Here is a 17,614-nt window from a genome sequence, read left to right as displayed (position 1 = left end):
ACAGAGTTGCTTACTTAATACACATTAAATTTTCAGCATTCTCTGTTCAACGATGTGAGAAGTCGCCAGAATTATATGATACAAATTTCATCTTAAACTGTATGTCCTCGTTCCCTGATTGGATAGCTGGGATGTGTTATGGGTCCACAAGTTGTCAAAGTAATGTCCAATGAGAAGATTTGCACCAGGCCATTGAGACACATGAAATTTTATTACTACTACTACTACTACTACTACTACTATCTATATATGTAATTATGTTTGTATGAAACCCCCAGGGCACGAGTCCTACTCACACTTATCCAATTTTTTCCTTTGTTTTCTGTATTAACACAGTTAAACTAATAGTGGGTAGAGTATGTCAACATGTCGAATTCATTATTCAGTTAAAATGTACGTACCACAGTGACGCACGCAGCTTACTGGTGGCTCCTTCCAACAATGGGAAAGGTTGCGAATAACATTCCAGGGTTCCTTACTTTGTAACAAGACATATGTAAGGCATCTTGCAGTGAATCCTGACAAATAATCTGATTAAAAGTTCCAGTAGTTAAGAGAGTCACAGTCTGCCTGCAGTTAGTGTGTCTGCTCAGAGGCATGATTAACTTTCATTTTGCAGTAGAGTGTGTACCAATTTGAAATGTCTTGGCAGATAAACTTGTGAGTCAAGGCAGGACTCAGTCCTGGGACCTTTACCTCTTGCAGGCAAATACTCTACCGTGGACCCAGGTTCGAGTCCCTGCCCAGCACACACATTTAGTCTGCCAGATAGTTTCAAATCAACACACATTATGTTGCAGAGTGCAAATAGCTTTATGTGTTGGGTGTGACAGAGGTTCTCTTAGTACAATAAACAGTCCTGCCCTCTACTCTGCAAACAATTGTTCCCATGTACTAGGTATTTAGGGTTTCTTACTGTTCCGATCACGCATGGATGGCAGGGACAGTGGTTGCTTCAGTACATCTTTGCATGTTATAATTAATTTTGTACTGGAATTCACAATATCAATGAGAGCAATATGTAGGCCGCTGTAACCTATTACTAAATTCAACATCTAATACAGTTGGCATAGTCCATATTAATTCAGGCAGGCTAGGAAAAAATCTTCCTTTCATAGTCTTGGATGTTATTGAATTTGGTGTATGTTAAAATGAAGGACTAAGTAAGGAACATGTATTATTTTGTTTTCTCCAGAAAAAATTTCTTCTCCTAGATACAGCCCTCCAAAGACGACAATGAACATACTAGTTTGAATATGCGAATTTTGGAAAAAAAATTTAAAATGCTGTACCTCTGGAACAGTTCTAGATTTTTGTTGGCTTTTTTATTTGAAAGATAATTGCTTTATGATTACAAATAAATCCTCCATTTGGAGTTATCTGTGAAAGTTCTTTTACTATGGTGTTCTGAACTTTTTTTTATAATTTATGGATTTTTTTTATTTTTTCAAAATGTCAATCAATAAAATTTTGATTTTTTTCTGTTGATTAGTACCACATTGTTCTACATTTCCTGAAAAGGAGAGCTTCCACTTTTAGGTTGAACAGGTTTTATAAACAACTGAAAGTTGTTGAAACCTGTTTTACTACCACATTATCACATAACAGGTTCATAAAAATCAAAACCTAGCCCTATGTAACATAATTTTAGTTTTTGAAATGTGTAAGAGACTCATTTTTCAAGCATTTTAAATGGTTCAAAAATGTATGTGAAAGGTCCAAAGACTTAAAGGTTTCCGTTTATACAACTTCTGTGCACCCTCTTCTGTACTGAAATTAGCCAGTCAATGAATTAAAAATGTGTTCCACTGCTTCAGTACCTTCCTATGATATAAGAGTGATGCCTTCCTGTTGAACCAATAGGAACTGGAGCACTTACAATGTTCCAAACATTGTGAACAGGAGGTGAGCACTGATGCCACTGTTGCTGTCCTTCAGGTGAAACCTATATCCAGCACCTGGCCATGTGGTAGCATAAAGTTAAATACAATTTCGTTTAACACATAACTGGTGTCTACAATCTCTGCAATACATCAGTCACAGTCATACATCAGTCACAGTCATACATCAGTCACAGTCACAGTCATACATCAGTCACAGTCATACATCAGTCACAGTCACACATCAGTCACAGTCACAGTCATACATCAGTCACAGTCACAGTCATACATCAGTCACAGTCACAGTCATACATCAGTCACAGTCACAGTCATACATCAGTCACAGTCACAGTCATACATCAGTCACAGTCACAGTCATACATCAGTCACAGTCACAGTCATACATCAGTCACAGTCACAGTCATACATCAGTCACAGTCACAGTCACAGTCATACATCAGTCACAGTCACAGTTATACATCAGTCACAGTCACAGTCATACATCAGTCACAGTCACACATCAGTCACAGTCACACATCAGTCACAGTCACACATCAGTCACAGTCATACATCAGTCACAGTCATACATCAGTCACAGTCATACATCAGTCACAGTCATACATCAGTCACAGTCATACATCAGTCACAGTCATACATCAGTCACAGTCATACATCAGTCACAGTCATACATCAGTCACAGTCATACATCAGTCACAGTCATACATCAGTCACAGTCATACATGCACACACATACCCCTTCTCAGATTGTGAATCTGAATATTATCCCGCTATTTCTTAGTTGTTGGCTGAACGAACGAAATTTCTTCTTTCATGCTCTTTAAAGTGCGTGCAATATCAGTTCACTTTGAGTCCAAAATGTGTCTTCTGAATTCTTTTCAGAGGAGAAGTTTGTTTGGACCATTCTTCTTTTTCATGCTCATGGAATAATTCGATTTTCCCTTTGTACAGAAGAATGAGGGCTGTGGATGTGTAAGATTTCATGACTCTCGTAAAATCCTCAGCATTCTGAATCGCAGCTGTATTTTGTCTGGAAAGATTATGTTTTGTGGCATGGTTCTCCAGCAGGCCTCCTACACCATCACAAGGCCCCTTCCCATGGCCAGTAGCACTGTTTACCCAGTCAGATGGCACAAGCGACTTTCTCAATTCAAACATCTGGTAAGAATTTTTAAAATGGCTAGGGGCACCGACAGAAATAAAGATGATTGTCTCTGTCCCTGTTTGCAGTTGAAGAATTTTACGCATTGCTATATGTCACTCGTATACAAATTGAAACCAGGTCATTACTTCAATGATACCCTTGTACTTCTTATGGGAGAACTATAGACCAATTCTCAGCAAAATCACAGTGAAGCACTACACATAGTTTTCTTCAAGTTTCTGTAAATACAGTCCTCCCTTTCCACGGTAGTCACCACATTCTTGAAATAAGGAAGTGTCTCACTTTATGTCATAGACTACTAATGATTTCGCATGCCCAACGAAAGTGTCATATGTCATGCGCTCCACTAAGTTCTTAAAATTTAGCACACAAAGTTAAAAATTCAACACAGTATGCACATAAACAGACATCTCTAGATGGGCGTGGAACCACCCACTTAGGTAATAGTGCACAAAGTTTTGATCTTCCAATACATGAAGTCATATAGTTACTCTTATAAATTGCATAATTTTCTCTAACACTGCGGGTCATGTACCTCTTCACTTCCACAACTTTTTGACCTTCAACCGTTACAGTTATAGTGTCTTTTTTGTTGGCTCTCTGGCGAGAACAGTCACAATTATCTTCCAGATAAAATGAATGCACTATTTGAACCTGAACTGATTCTGCAGGATGACCATAATATGGATCTGGTCTTCAAAAGACCCCTTTTACAGACCGCACATTTCTTTATTTGTCTACTATGTACTTTGATACTGATGGAATATAGTTCAAAATTGTTTTCTTTGAAAATGTCTCTGGAATAATAGTTAAAGCTAGCACCTTTTGACAGAAGGGTGCAAAATATTCAACAGCTGAATTGATATTTGTGACAAACTCCTCGCAAGAGGTGCAGGAGTGCTTAGGTTCATTTTCTTCTGAAGGTAGAATTTCTACTTTGAAGAGTGTGGCCAGTTTTGCTGTAGTGTATTCAAATTTCTCTGCACTTTCTTCATGCATAGAGTTTATGATTCAACTTCACTGACCACGGTTTCTTAACAGGACTAACACCTGCCTCTGTAGTTGACTGATTCAGGGTATTTAATTCTTCCTCTATTGATGCAAAATCTGCATCATCTGCACCCTGGGAGGCTTCACCCTGTTCAGATAGTACCATTGTTGTTATTCTGTCAAAATATTAAGAACTCAAAAAAGTCATCACTGGAAACATCTTCTCCTTGAAACAGAGTCTTCAAATGGGAACACTTATCCCCAACCTGAACAAAGTCTCTTTTTTGTGTTTATGTATCACTCTTATATGGATATGCAAACGGTCAGCACACTTCTCTCTCCTGCGGCTCCATTCAAAAGACATTTCAAACAGTCCTTTTCACAAAACACACTGCAACTGTGTGAACTGGCAAATTCTTCATGAAAACACAAAACTCACTAGATGGTCTCAGATTTCTTAGAAGCCTCTTCAGTAAACAAATTAGCACTGAACGACTACAATACAGAAACCTACAATGAACAACCATTACAAAGAAACTGATAAGAAACTACAACAAAGTATAAGAAATATCTGTAACAACGAAAGTGAAAAGAAATAACTGCAACAACGAAAGTGGTAAGAAGTAACTGCAACAAAGAAAGTGGTAAGAAGTAATTGTAACAAAGAAAGTTGTAAGATATAACTGCAACAAAGACAATAGAAATAAACACTGTAACAAAGAAACAACTGCACTGAAGATGTATGTTAGCCATTATATCGAACTTAAAAGTGGAAGCTCTCTGTTAAAGAGACTATAGTATTACATGGTACTAATCAACAGAAAAAAAAAATCTAGCTTTTCTGGATTGGCATATTTGGAAAAAATTCTGTATATTATTAAAAAAATTCGTAAGGCGACAGTAAAAGAACTTTAACAGGTGTGTCCAAAAAGAGGATACCATTATAATACCTGAATTTTAACATATGCTAAATTCAATAACATCTGAGACTACGAAGGTAATCCCCCTGCATGAAGTTATATGGATTATCCCAATTTCTTTATGTTCTGGGAGCTTCCTTATTATAGGATCTATCTACAAGCCACTGCCAGTTCAGGTTTCTCGACATTTATGTGACACTCTCCATGAGTTAAATAAAAATGAGACTGTTTGTGCTCACCTTGTTTGAATACTCTCGTCTTAGTCTTATTTGCTACATCCCACACACTTGAACAATGTTCTAGTATGTGCCACACAAGTTTTTAGTAAGTCACCTCGTTTGTAAAATGTATTTTCGCCGTGTACTATGAACGAATTGAAGTCTATCATCTGCTTTACCAACATTTAGTGCAAAAGACCACTCTACGTCACACTACCACAAGCCATAACACCCAGGATTTTGTGCGAGTTGAATTATTTCAATGGTAACTGATATTTACATTTTTGTAACATGCACAATTGTAAATTTCGGAAATAAACAGAAGTTGCCAATCTTTACACCTTTTTGTACAGCTTTGAATTTTGATTACGTTCACTGATCTCTACTCGCTTTGGTATGGATATGTGACAAATCACTTTCTCTGAACACCTCTTCTGGTGGATACCATCTTGACAACTTGAGACTTGCATGTGAGGCTCTTTAGGACCAGAAACCAGGACACCATCTCAATCGAAAAGACTTTACACCACTCTGTGTGGGGGACTGTCAACTTGTAGATTGCAAACTTAGATAGCCTATAAATGTGAGAAGGCTGCTAGTTCATACAGTTCCCCAGCATTCCACCCAATTTCTTCGATACATACATAGTGTGTGTTGTCTTTATCGTCTTCCATCAAAAAGTGAATAATTGTATCAAGTCAATGTAGATGCTAAAGAAATGTGTGTAATGTTTGTTCTTTCTTGGCTCATAATTTGACACTCCAAAATCAGCACTTTTAGCAACTGTTGTGAATCTTACCTACTTGTAAATAAGTAATAATCTTGCAAAAATTCAAAATATGATAAGAAGCTAAACCATAAAATTATTATTCTAAATGTCGGGTGATTTGGTCTGCAAATCCTAACTGAGGTTGCAGCTAACAACTATCAAGATTACAAGTATGGATAGATGATTCAAAAAATTTAGAAAGAAGTGGTTAAACTGAAGTGTGTTCCAACATTTTGCAGAAATTCAATAACTGTCATAGCCAATGCTCCTTGTAACAGCAGAAAACATCACTGTAGCATAATATAAAATAAAAACATGTGAAACAACTACAAAGGAGAAATATTCACTGTAATGACAGCTTCAAGGACGAGGCTCTATTCACCTACATGTGAGCTAGTAAAAACACGCATATTACCCGCTTGAAGTCATAGCTTCAGAGAAAGTTTGCCAAATTGTGTTTTTGTTGTCATGCAATTGACACTTCTCAACTGTGGTATTTGCATGATCAAACCTAATAATTATATCTAGGAACACAATATGGTAGGGAACTGGGTAACAGAGAATTTGGACAAACTTGTAGACAATTGATTTTGGACTACTGATGTACTTTCAAAAACATTTTCTGAAAGCTGTCTAGAACAGCTACTTCAACAGCCCACACACAATGCAAATATTTTAACCTTGTAGCTCCAAACAGGCCCAATCTTATTGACTGTGTCAGTATAGAGACAGGGATAAGTGATGATGTCATCACAGCGACGATGGATACTAAAGTTGATAAAACTGTCAAGAAGGCTAGGACAGTATTTTTGCTAGAAAGAGCAGATCAGCAGTTGTTAGTATCCCATTTAGAAAATGAATGGACATCATTTAGTTCCAGTATGATGGACATAGAGGATTTATGGGCAGATTAAACAGATTGTAAATCACACTCTGGAGAAATAGGTGCAAAGTAAAACGCTTACAGACAATAAAGACTTATCATGGTCCAATATCAAAATTCATAAATTGCTAAGGAAGAGGAGAATGTTGCACTCTCGGTTCAAAAAGGAACACGCAAATGACAATAGGCAAAATTAGTACAAAATCATATGTCCATAAAATGACTGATGCATGAAGGTTACAAGAACTATCACCATCATACCTTACCAAATCTTTGAAAATGAAAAAATTCTGCTCCTACATAAAAGGTGAGTAAAAGGCTTATATATACACTACTGGCCATTAAAATTGTCGCACCAAGAGGAAGTGCAGATGATAAATGGGTATTCAATGGACAAATATATTATACTAGAACTGACATGTGATTACATTTTCATGCAATTTGGGTGCATAGATCCTGAGAAATCAGTACCCACAACAACCACCTCTGGCTGTAATAACGGCCTTAATACACCTGTACAGGTACAGGTGCCCATGCAGCTTCAACAGGATACCACAGTTCATCTAGAGTAGTGACTGGTGTATTGTGACGAGCCAGTTGCTCGGCCACCATTGACCAGACGTTTTCAATTGGTGAGAGATCTGGAGAATGTGCTGGCCAGGCCAGCAGTTGGACATTTTCTGTATCCACAAAGGCCCGTACAGGACCTGCAATATGCGGTCGTGCATTATCCTGCTAAAATGTACGTTTTCGCAGGGATCGAATGAGGGGGAGAGCAACAGGTCGTAACTCATCTGAAATGTAATGTCCACTGTTCAAAGTGCTGTCAATGCAAACAAGAGGTGACCGAGACATGTAACCAATGGCACCTCATGCCAAATCACGCGGGGTGATACGCCAGCATAGCAATGAGGAATACATGCTTCCAATATGCGTTCACCATGATGTCACCAACCACGGATGCGACCATTATGATGCTGTAAACAGAACATGGATTCATCCGAAAAAATGATGTTTTGCCATTCGTGCACCCAGTTTTGTCGTTGAGTACACCATCGCAGGCACTCCTGTCTGTGATGCAGCGTCAAGGGTAACCGCACCCATGATCTCTGAGCTGATAGCCCATGCTGCTGCAAAACGTCGTCGAACTGTTCGTGCAGATGGTTGTTTTCTTGCAAACGTCCCCATGTGTTGACCCAGGGATCGAGACGTGGCTGCACGATCCGTTACAGCCATGCGGATAAGATGCCTGTCATCTCGACTGCTAGTGATGTGAGGCCATTGGGATCCAGCACAGCATTCCGCATTACCTTCCTGAACCCACTGATTCCATATTCTGCTAACAGTCATTGGATCTCGACCAACGCAAGCAGCAATGTCGTGATACGATAAACCGCAATCACAATAGGCTACAATCTGACCTTTATCAAAGTTGGAAATGTGATGGTACGCATTTCTCCTCCTTACACAAGGCATCACAACAACATTTCACCAGGCAACGCCGGTCAGCTGCTGTTTGTGTATGAGAAATCAGTTTGAAACTTTCCTCATGTCAGCACATTGTAGGCGTCGCCACTGGCGCTAACCTTGTGAGACTGCTCTGAAAAGCTCATCATTTGCATATCACAGTATCTTCTTCCTGTCAGTTAAATTTTGCATCTGTAGCATGTCATCTTTGTGGTGCAGCAATTTTAATGGCCAATAGTGTAGTCACTAAAGGACCAATCTGGTGTGGTAATAGAAGACAGCAAAAGGAAAGTGGAAGTATTAAATTTTGCATTTAATAAGTCATTCACACAGGAGGATTGTACAAACAACCACCATTTGATCGTCGCACAGAGTCCCATTTGGAGGACATAGTAATGGGCATCCTGGCATGGATAAGCAACTGAAAGAGTTGAAAAAAAAAAATAAATAAGTTGCGAAGTCCAGGTGGAATCCCTATTCAGTACTACAAAGAGCACTCTAAGGCACTGGCCCCTAAACTTAGTTTGCATTTATTGTGAACCTCTCACCCTGTGCAATGTCCCAGGTGACTGGAAAAAAAATTGCAGGTGACTTCCTTATATAAGAAAGGTAGGACGGACATGTAAAATTAAATACCAATATCCTCAACACCAATGTGCTGCTTAATTGTTGAACATGTTCTCAAACTTTTCACTGAGATGGAAAATCTTCGGCTCACAAATCAACATTAATATGCAAAGCATAGCTCACACAAAACTCGATCTTGCCCTTTCCTTGCATGATATCCTATGAACCATGGATGATGAGCAACAGACAGATTCCATATTCCTTCATTTCTGAAAGCATTTGACACAATGCCCCACTGCAAACTGTTAGCAAAGTTACAAGCATATGGAATAGGTTTCCAGATATGCAAGTGGCTTGAAGACTTCTTAAGTAATACAATTCAGTACGTTGTCCTGGACAGCGAGTGTTTATCAGAGACAGGAGTATCATCAGAAGTGTCCTGGGGAAGTGTGATAGGTACTATCTCATTCTCCATAAACACAAATGATCTGATGGACAGCAACACTTTGCTGATGACTCTATGGTGTATGGGAAGGTGTAGTCGCTGACAGAGTATACATGATGACTTGGACAAAATTTAGTTGGTGTGAAGAATAGCACTTGCTCTAAATTTAGAAAAATGTAAGTTAACACAGATATAAAGGAGGAACAACCCCATAACGTCCAAATACAGTATTCGTAGTGTGCTGGTTGGCACAACATATTGATTACATATCTAGAAATAACACCGCAAAGTGATATGAAATTAGCAGGCACTTAAGGATGGTAGTAGGGAAGGCAAATGGCCAACTCAAGTAATGCTCGAGTGTTTGGGATACCCACAGGTCAGATTAAAGGAAGACTTCAAAGCAAGTTGCTAGAATTGTTACCAGCAGGTTCGATCAATACACAAGTCTTACGGAGATACTTTATGAATTCAAATGAGAATCCCTGGATGGAAAATGATGTTCTTTTCATGAAACATTATTGAGAAAAATTTAGAGAATTGGCATTTAATGTTGAGTGCAAAACGATTCTGCTGTCGTCATCGTACATTTCAAGTATGGTCCATGAAGATAAGAGAAATTAAGGCTCATACAGAGACATATAGGCAGTCATTTTTCCTGCTTTCTATATGCAAGTGGAACAGGAAAGGGAATGATTAGTAGAGATACAAGGTAACCTCCGCCATGTATCACACAGTAGTTTGTGGTGTTGTATGTAGATGTGGATTATTGGAGAGGGAATGGAGATTACTGTAATACAGTAAAACAGCTTTACGACACACTGTGCAGCACTGATGGTGACGTCAACTACACCCTTCCAAAATATTTTCAGTTAGTTGTGTTCCGCAGAACTGATAAAATTTAGAAATGAGATCATGCAGCAGCAGCTCTATTTTTTCTATTCATCTGCATTAACTTACATTTTTCAACATTTAGAGCAAGTTGCCTTTCAACAAACCTGTCAGAAATTTTGTCTAAGTCATCTTGTATCCTCCTAGTCACTCAATGAAAACACTTCCCCATACAGAGCGAACAATCAGAGACTGCTGCTCGCCTTAACCATCAGGCTGTCTATGTATACAGAGTGAAAGAGTGGTCCTATCAACCTTCCCTGTGACACTTCTGACAATACCTTTCTCTGATGAACACTCGCCATTTAGGACAACATACTGGGTTCTACTATGTACAAGGCCATTGAGCTGTTCACATATCTGGCAATGTTTTTTCATACTCGGGTCTTCGATAACAGCATATAGTGGGCACTGTATTCAATGTTTTCCAGAAATCTAGGAATATGGAATCTGCCTGTTGGCCTTCATTTATGGTTAAAAAGATACTGTGTGAGAAAAGGGCAAGCTGAGTTTCACAAGAGCAATGCTTTTTAAAAATTTTACCTCTGTTACATCAGCACTTTAGTCCCTTACTTGGGGCTTTGCATTGGACAGCAGATTAATGGTAAATGCAAGATAAGTGGGTAATGTCAAAAACTGTGAAACTGAATTGGGATTCCATCCAGGCCTGGCAACTTACTTTTTTTCAACTCTTTCAGTGGCTTTTCAGTGACAAGGATGACTATTTCCATTCCCTAAACATGAGAGTCTGTACAATAGTCAAATGATGTTATTCCTGTACGATCCACTTGGGTGAATGACTTTTTAAAATGCAAAATTTTTAAGACCATCTTAAGTTTAAAACATATGCTAATGTAATAAAGCCAGAGTGATATTGTCAAGGGATCTGAAACAAATTTGCCATTGGCATCGTCAAACATGGCTACTGATATAGCGTGAACAAGGCCAGCGTGTTGGCACAGTCATAATACCAATGGGGCTACTGTTCACAGCAAACTGTGTACAATTAGTGTGTAACACTTAAGTTGTTCTCTGTACAACTGGTGAAATTACACTTTTCAAGTCCACCACCAGACAATGTAGTGAAATATTCACACTTTTTCATCAAGATAACTGCTGAAAACCTTCACATTGTCATACACTGAAGCAAGTCTTAAAAATAAATGCTGCTGATGAAAGTCCTTGTGGTTTTGGCTGCTAGCTATGTCCCTGGTAGTGCTGTGATGAGACCACATTTTTGAAGTATTGTGTTGTTCTTTGAGACCTGATCACAGAACGTACAGGGCTCCAGGTTATTTCCCGTGTGAATCCAGAAAGCCTGATGAAGATATTTGCATCCTCTACAATGCAATCCTAGAAGGAAGATACTTTCAATACAATCCTGGTCTCCTCATACATCACACAATGTCTCATGCTATGACAATGTTTAGCTATGGCCAATGAAACCAAATGTCCTAGGTCCATACATTACTAGTGTCAATCACAGCAGTTTTGCACTCTTCAACACATCTGGACAGAATAACTTTATAAGCCACTGGACTCCAATCATTTGATTTATTAGTTTTGATGAAGTAATTCCATGAAACTTCCTGGCAGATTAAAACTGTGTGCCCGACCGAGATTCGAACTCGGGACCTTTGCCTTTCCCGGGCAAGTGCTCTACCATCACCATACTGGCAGAAGTAAAGCTGTGAGTACCAGGCGTGAGTCGTGCTTCGGTAGCTCAGATGGTAGAGCACTTGGCCGCGAAAGGCAAAGGTCCCAAGTTCGAGTCTCGGTCGGGCACACAGTTTTAATCTGCCAGGAAGTTTCATATCAGCGCACACTCCGCCGCAGAGTGAAAATCTCATTCAAGTCATTCCATTTTTAAAACTTCCTTCAGAACACTCTTTGGAGCTATGTTACAGGAAGTTTGGGGTGGACAATAGGGCACTATTCAAACAAGTGCTTACAACTGCATACTTTTTATTCTACTATCGATTACTTTGAGCAAGGAGACTCTTTAACATCACAGACAACAATTATAGCTGTTTTTCTTCTCCAGGGCAAAGCACTTAACAAGACAGCTATGTCCACCAAAGTAGCTTAAGGGGCCACATGTTGCACAGTCATGGAGTACTACGATTTATCTTACAATGAAAAGTAGGGACTGAAAGCAGATACTAACAGACAGGAGGGGTATATACTCATCATATGTCACACCAGTAGCACTGTCTACTGTTTCCTTTACAGAGACTGACCAAAAAAGGGACCCAGGATTATTCCATTTCTGTCACAGGAATACAGAAGTAGAGCGCTTTGACCCATGGCGTCACAAATATGGTGGAAATGACCATACACGACGACTCCAATATGGTGCCTATGATGTCACTATGGAACGTGACAACAAACACGAAAATACATTGAAAACCCAACACACACACACACACACACACACACACACACACACACACACACACACACACACACATGTTCCACAAAAAACCTAATGAAACTAACGGGACAAGTGTGGGAAATTGGGGTTTTTTGGGTGGGGACGAAGTAAATATAAACAAATTTAGACACACACCAACAAAAAATACACAACCAAAAGAAAGACACAACCCACCCCAACCAAACCTCCCCGCTCACTCCAAAATAAAATACCCAAAATCTCAATCACACACTACAACTCAACAAAATAGATCCTCCACAACTAAATAACAAACCAACACATTCTCTCCCCCCCCCCCCCCCACAAACACTACCAACAACGGAAAAAAAAAAAAAAAAAAAAAAAACGCCCCACTCCCAGTCACAGCCACCCACCCTAACTAACCACCTTCGACCTGTACATGTTACCGATAGCACTTTTTCTATATAAAAAAAAAAAAAAAATTAAAGAAAAAAGTTAGCCTTAGGGTCACTCTTCCGCCAACAGTACTCATCTAAATGAGACTCAAGGTTAGAAGAGTGCCTCTTCCCCCTCGCAAGAACTGTCTTAACGCCCCCCCACATCCCGTCTATGGTATTTGTACAAGCCCCCGTCTCATAAATTTTAATCTCTAAACTATGGTTCACTACTAAATGATTGTACCCCCTCTCACCTAACCCCCTATAAGAAGAAAAAGTATCTGAAACTACAGTAGAACTCGGCTCTATAAACTCTCAATTAACCCCACTAATTCCCTCTTAGACCGCCCCTCCACAACCCTAAAAACACATTTCGAACTCCCACACCAAGAAACCAACCACAGACTTACCTCTCTCATGCTTCCTTTTCCCCAAACTGAGAGTCATCCACCACCACCACAACCCCAGGCCCACCCAACTTACACCTGTACTTAATAAACTCGGAACATACTTCATGACAAAACGAAAACCATTCAAAGCACACTTCTCTCACTCATGCCAATTTCATGCACGCAAAAACGCCCACCATAGCATGCAAGTGCACAGTATTAATTTTATCCATACCTAACAAGAGCAGCAACAAAGTAATTTACTCAAATTAACACACGACCTATAGCGAACACCACTACAACAACTTTCACACAAAAACACTAAATCTTTAACTCACTGAAACCAATTCCGTTCCACACACAGTTAAAACGAGGACTAGCCAGAAGAAGCAGTAACACCAAACTGAACCCAATACACCACACAACACGAAACCCCTAAACAGACCACCAGAGGGCACCACAAACAGCAACACAATGACACCTACAAACACGTCACACTCGCAAACCAAACTCCACGCCATCATGACGTCACACGCCATAACAGCCTTACATCACGGGTCAAAGCCGACAGAAGGGATCGGACGCTTCGGTTGACCTAATGCATCACAAACTGTGTTCATTTCCCAGTCACTTAGGGACAGACACATGAGGGACACCAGAACAACAAATGGTCCCACTTGTGTAGGCCAACACAGTCCTCACAACCACCCTCACAATCCCATTTACGAAGCGATATTATGATGTGTGATCCTTTTGGAAGCTAGCAATGATGGATTCCAATGGAGATGGATTCCTGTCTTCGTGCTCTGTCAATCCTAGGACCCAGATCATGATACATGAACACAAATAGACCCTGACAACCAGTAGACCAGCCAGGTCAGTCACATGTACAGCATCACCTTTGGTTGGTGCTACCTTTAAACATTAACTAAATAAATACAAATATCAGTGACCAACCTCAAAAATCGTAATAACCAGTTCTGGAACAACTATATCAAGAACAAATGTAATCAATTCTCATTTTTCACCAAAAGTAACCATCAGATTCATCAAATCCCACTGGCTACAATATCCTAACAACCAACTGCAAACGATGAATGTCAACAAATTGCCAAAACTGGATTGCAAGGCAAGAGTCATGCATACCATAAGCGCACTTTAGACCCAACCTCCTCGTGTACCCTGTAGGTACTAGCAAATTAAAGGGAAGAGTGGTGGAGGGGGGAGGTGCTGTAGTTTCTTATGATAGTAATATAGATTCATCCTCAGGAAGCAGAGATGTTAGCAGCATATAAATTGATGTCTTTCAATCCTGCCCACACAAGGCACTAGCAAGCAGTACAGGGAAAGGTTGGTACAAACTAAACCGAGTCTGTGCAAGCTGCTTTAAATAGTCATTGTATCTCAATATTTGGTATTGCTGTGTAGAGAATCTCAAAAGCTCTAATTCATTCTGGACTTATTATTTGATTTACTCTTATAGCTTTCTGTTCTGGTACTATAAGCTTCAGTCTGTGATAACTTTTACTAGTTACTGCATTTAGTTTAGTCTGACAATTCATTTGGCCTACACAATTAACAATCAGTTCCAAATAAGTTAGAAGGTGTTACTGCCTTATTTTTATCTCTGTCTTTGGTAGCTTGCCAGTGAGTTTTGCGGTTTCTCTGCTTCATAGCAGTTACTGTGTCACTAATAGTAGACAAGGTACGTCTCCTGGTGGAGGTAGGAGTGTATCATAAGCATATAAACTATGTTCTTGTATTGTGTGGATCTTCTTAGAGTTTTGCTAATGTATGTTCATGCACAAAAGAATAAACTATTCAAAGTTAATTAATATTTTGTGCAAGTACACATACATAATGTGAACAGCAGTATCACACTGCACTTCTTCAGGCTTCTTAAATAACACGTACAGGCCTTGGACAAAAATATGGAAGCACCATCAGCACAACACATTACTGTGCCTAATAAGGGGCAGGAAACCCACTGGCATTCAAAACAGCTTTCAATCATCTCGTAGTGGGTAAATACAGGTTTTGTATTGTTTTCAATGATATCTTATATCACCTTACAGTTCAGGTAATAATGCTGCAAGTGAAAATCATGCTCACCCCCCCCCCCCCCCCTTCTACAAAGTAGGCCATAAAGGCTCAATAATATTGAAATGTGGTAACTGCCAGATACAAGAGATGGCACAATTCGTCTTTGTGATCACAAAACTAGTCCTGGACAATGTAAGCTTTGTGAATAGGAAACCTATTACCTTTGAACAAAGTATCAGCATTGCAGAACAAACACTGTACTGTGAAATGGACCTGATCAACCGAAATGGCCACATAAACCTTGGTAGTAATGCAACCTTCAAGAAAACTGCGAAACCCATGGAATACCAAAATATGGATGCCTAAATCATCACCAAACCCCTGCCATGCTTCATTCTTGGGACATAAACTCAGCCACAAGTTGAAAAAAGTGTGAAACAAGACTCACCCAACCAAATGACTTTCTTCCATCACTACATAGCCCAGGCTGTATGGCTTTGGCACCAAGTTTTCCTGTTAGAAGCATTTGCATCACTGATGAATGGTTTCAGAATTCCAGCTTGTCTTGTAATTCCCTGTTTATGGAGCCCCATATGTTTAATTTTGCTGTTGACAGTGTTCGCAAATGTGAAATTCAGTTTGGAAGTTACTTTTTAGCTGTTGTCCCCTTATTTTTCGTCTCAAACATCTTCAATGACCACTCATCATGATCACTCAATGCACATTTTCACCCATTTTGCAACTTAGTGGACGATGTTTTTCTGTTTTCCTTGCATGCACTACAAATCTTCGATAACGTGCCTCTAGAAACACTAAACACTTCGGCTCGCATGACATTTGTCAATGTCAGAATTCATTTAACCCTAACACAATGTACTCAAAACTACACAGAACACTATTCTGATTACGACTGACACTTGCAATGTATTGAGGCCATGGTACAGGTGCTGTTCACGTTCAAATAGAACAGCAGAACACGCAGACCTGGCTAGCAACTGCATTTACATTCAAGTATGCATTTCTCATGATGTACCCATATTTTTGTCCAACCCCTGTCCATCTGGGAAGCTCTTTCTATCTACGCCTACGTACTTTCTACAGATCAGGAAATTGATTATCAAACAATGTATCAGCTAAACAACATTCATTTGTCACAAATCTGCAAGGCGCATACACACGCGCATGTGCACACACATGCACCCCCCTCCCCCCACACACCAAAATACTTGTCAGAGATTTGTCTATAATGTAACACAGCTATTCTTAAGTCCAAGTTTTAGCTTTTATAGTGAAAAGTCCATTAAATGTTATGCAAATGTTGACACTGGTCTACACAAATACTTTGTAAGAACATTTATTTCTCATTAACATTGGTTACCTTTGGCAACTCAATGAAATTGTTATCTTCCAGCCTAAAATATACCTCCATTGTAGTCAATAGATATCAATGGAAAATAAATTCTCATAGCTTCCTGAACAAAGAACTAGGATATTTGTTCTAAATTTGCTAACATTTAACTTTCTACAGTGTACAAGAGTGTTACTGCATTGCACAAGCTCATTCAGTGGCATATGCAAGAATAAACTGACCATCGAAATGCTGAAGGCGGCACAAATGCATAAAAACAGTGATAGACATAACATACTGTTAGTCAATAATTGCCTAGCACACTATATATGCTCGGGCAACATGAAACTGCACCAACAATTTTATGCACTACTGCCCATTTTCCAAATGTACTGCATGTTTAAATAACAGTTTGCATATAACAGACAGTTGCAAGATATTTCAACAGTTTTAGCATAAGTTATTTAAAATTAAGTTCTCGCAGCAATGACCAAATGTAGGAAAATGCACAACATTACACAAATATGGTCTTTCATCAGTATGAAAGAAATGTAGTAGTTCATGTCATACTTATTTGTTCACTCTGTGTGCCTGAACAAGTGAAAGGAGTAGCTGGATTTAAAACGTCATGTATGGGTAGTCCATTAAGGCGCATAAATTTCTGTAAAATATCTTTTATAGGTGCCATAACTACACTAACTATAACTTTGATAAAAGGTATGATGAAAGTGCCCCTGGACTCTGTTATAGATTTTCTAAAGCACATTTAACAAAGTTCTTTTATAGTGT

At 39.2% G+C, this 17,614-nt stretch overlaps 1 protein-coding gene across 4 annotated transcripts in view; it reads right to left on the bottom strand.

The window, feature by feature from the left end:
- Nucleotides 1-17,614, bottom strand: part of LOC126356979 (helicase domino-like) — a 379,868-nt gene that overhangs the window by 360,669 nt on the left and 1,585 nt on the right. The window lies entirely within an intron of this gene.

Source organism: Schistocerca gregaria, chromosome 1 (genome assembly GCF_023897955.1).
Source record: "Schistocerca gregaria isolate iqSchGreg1 chromosome 1, iqSchGreg1.2, whole genome shotgun sequence".
Classification (NCBI taxonomy): Eukaryota; Metazoa; Arthropoda; class Insecta; order Orthoptera; family Acrididae; genus Schistocerca; species Schistocerca gregaria.
This window is presented reverse-complemented; position numbering and strand designations above follow the sequence as displayed.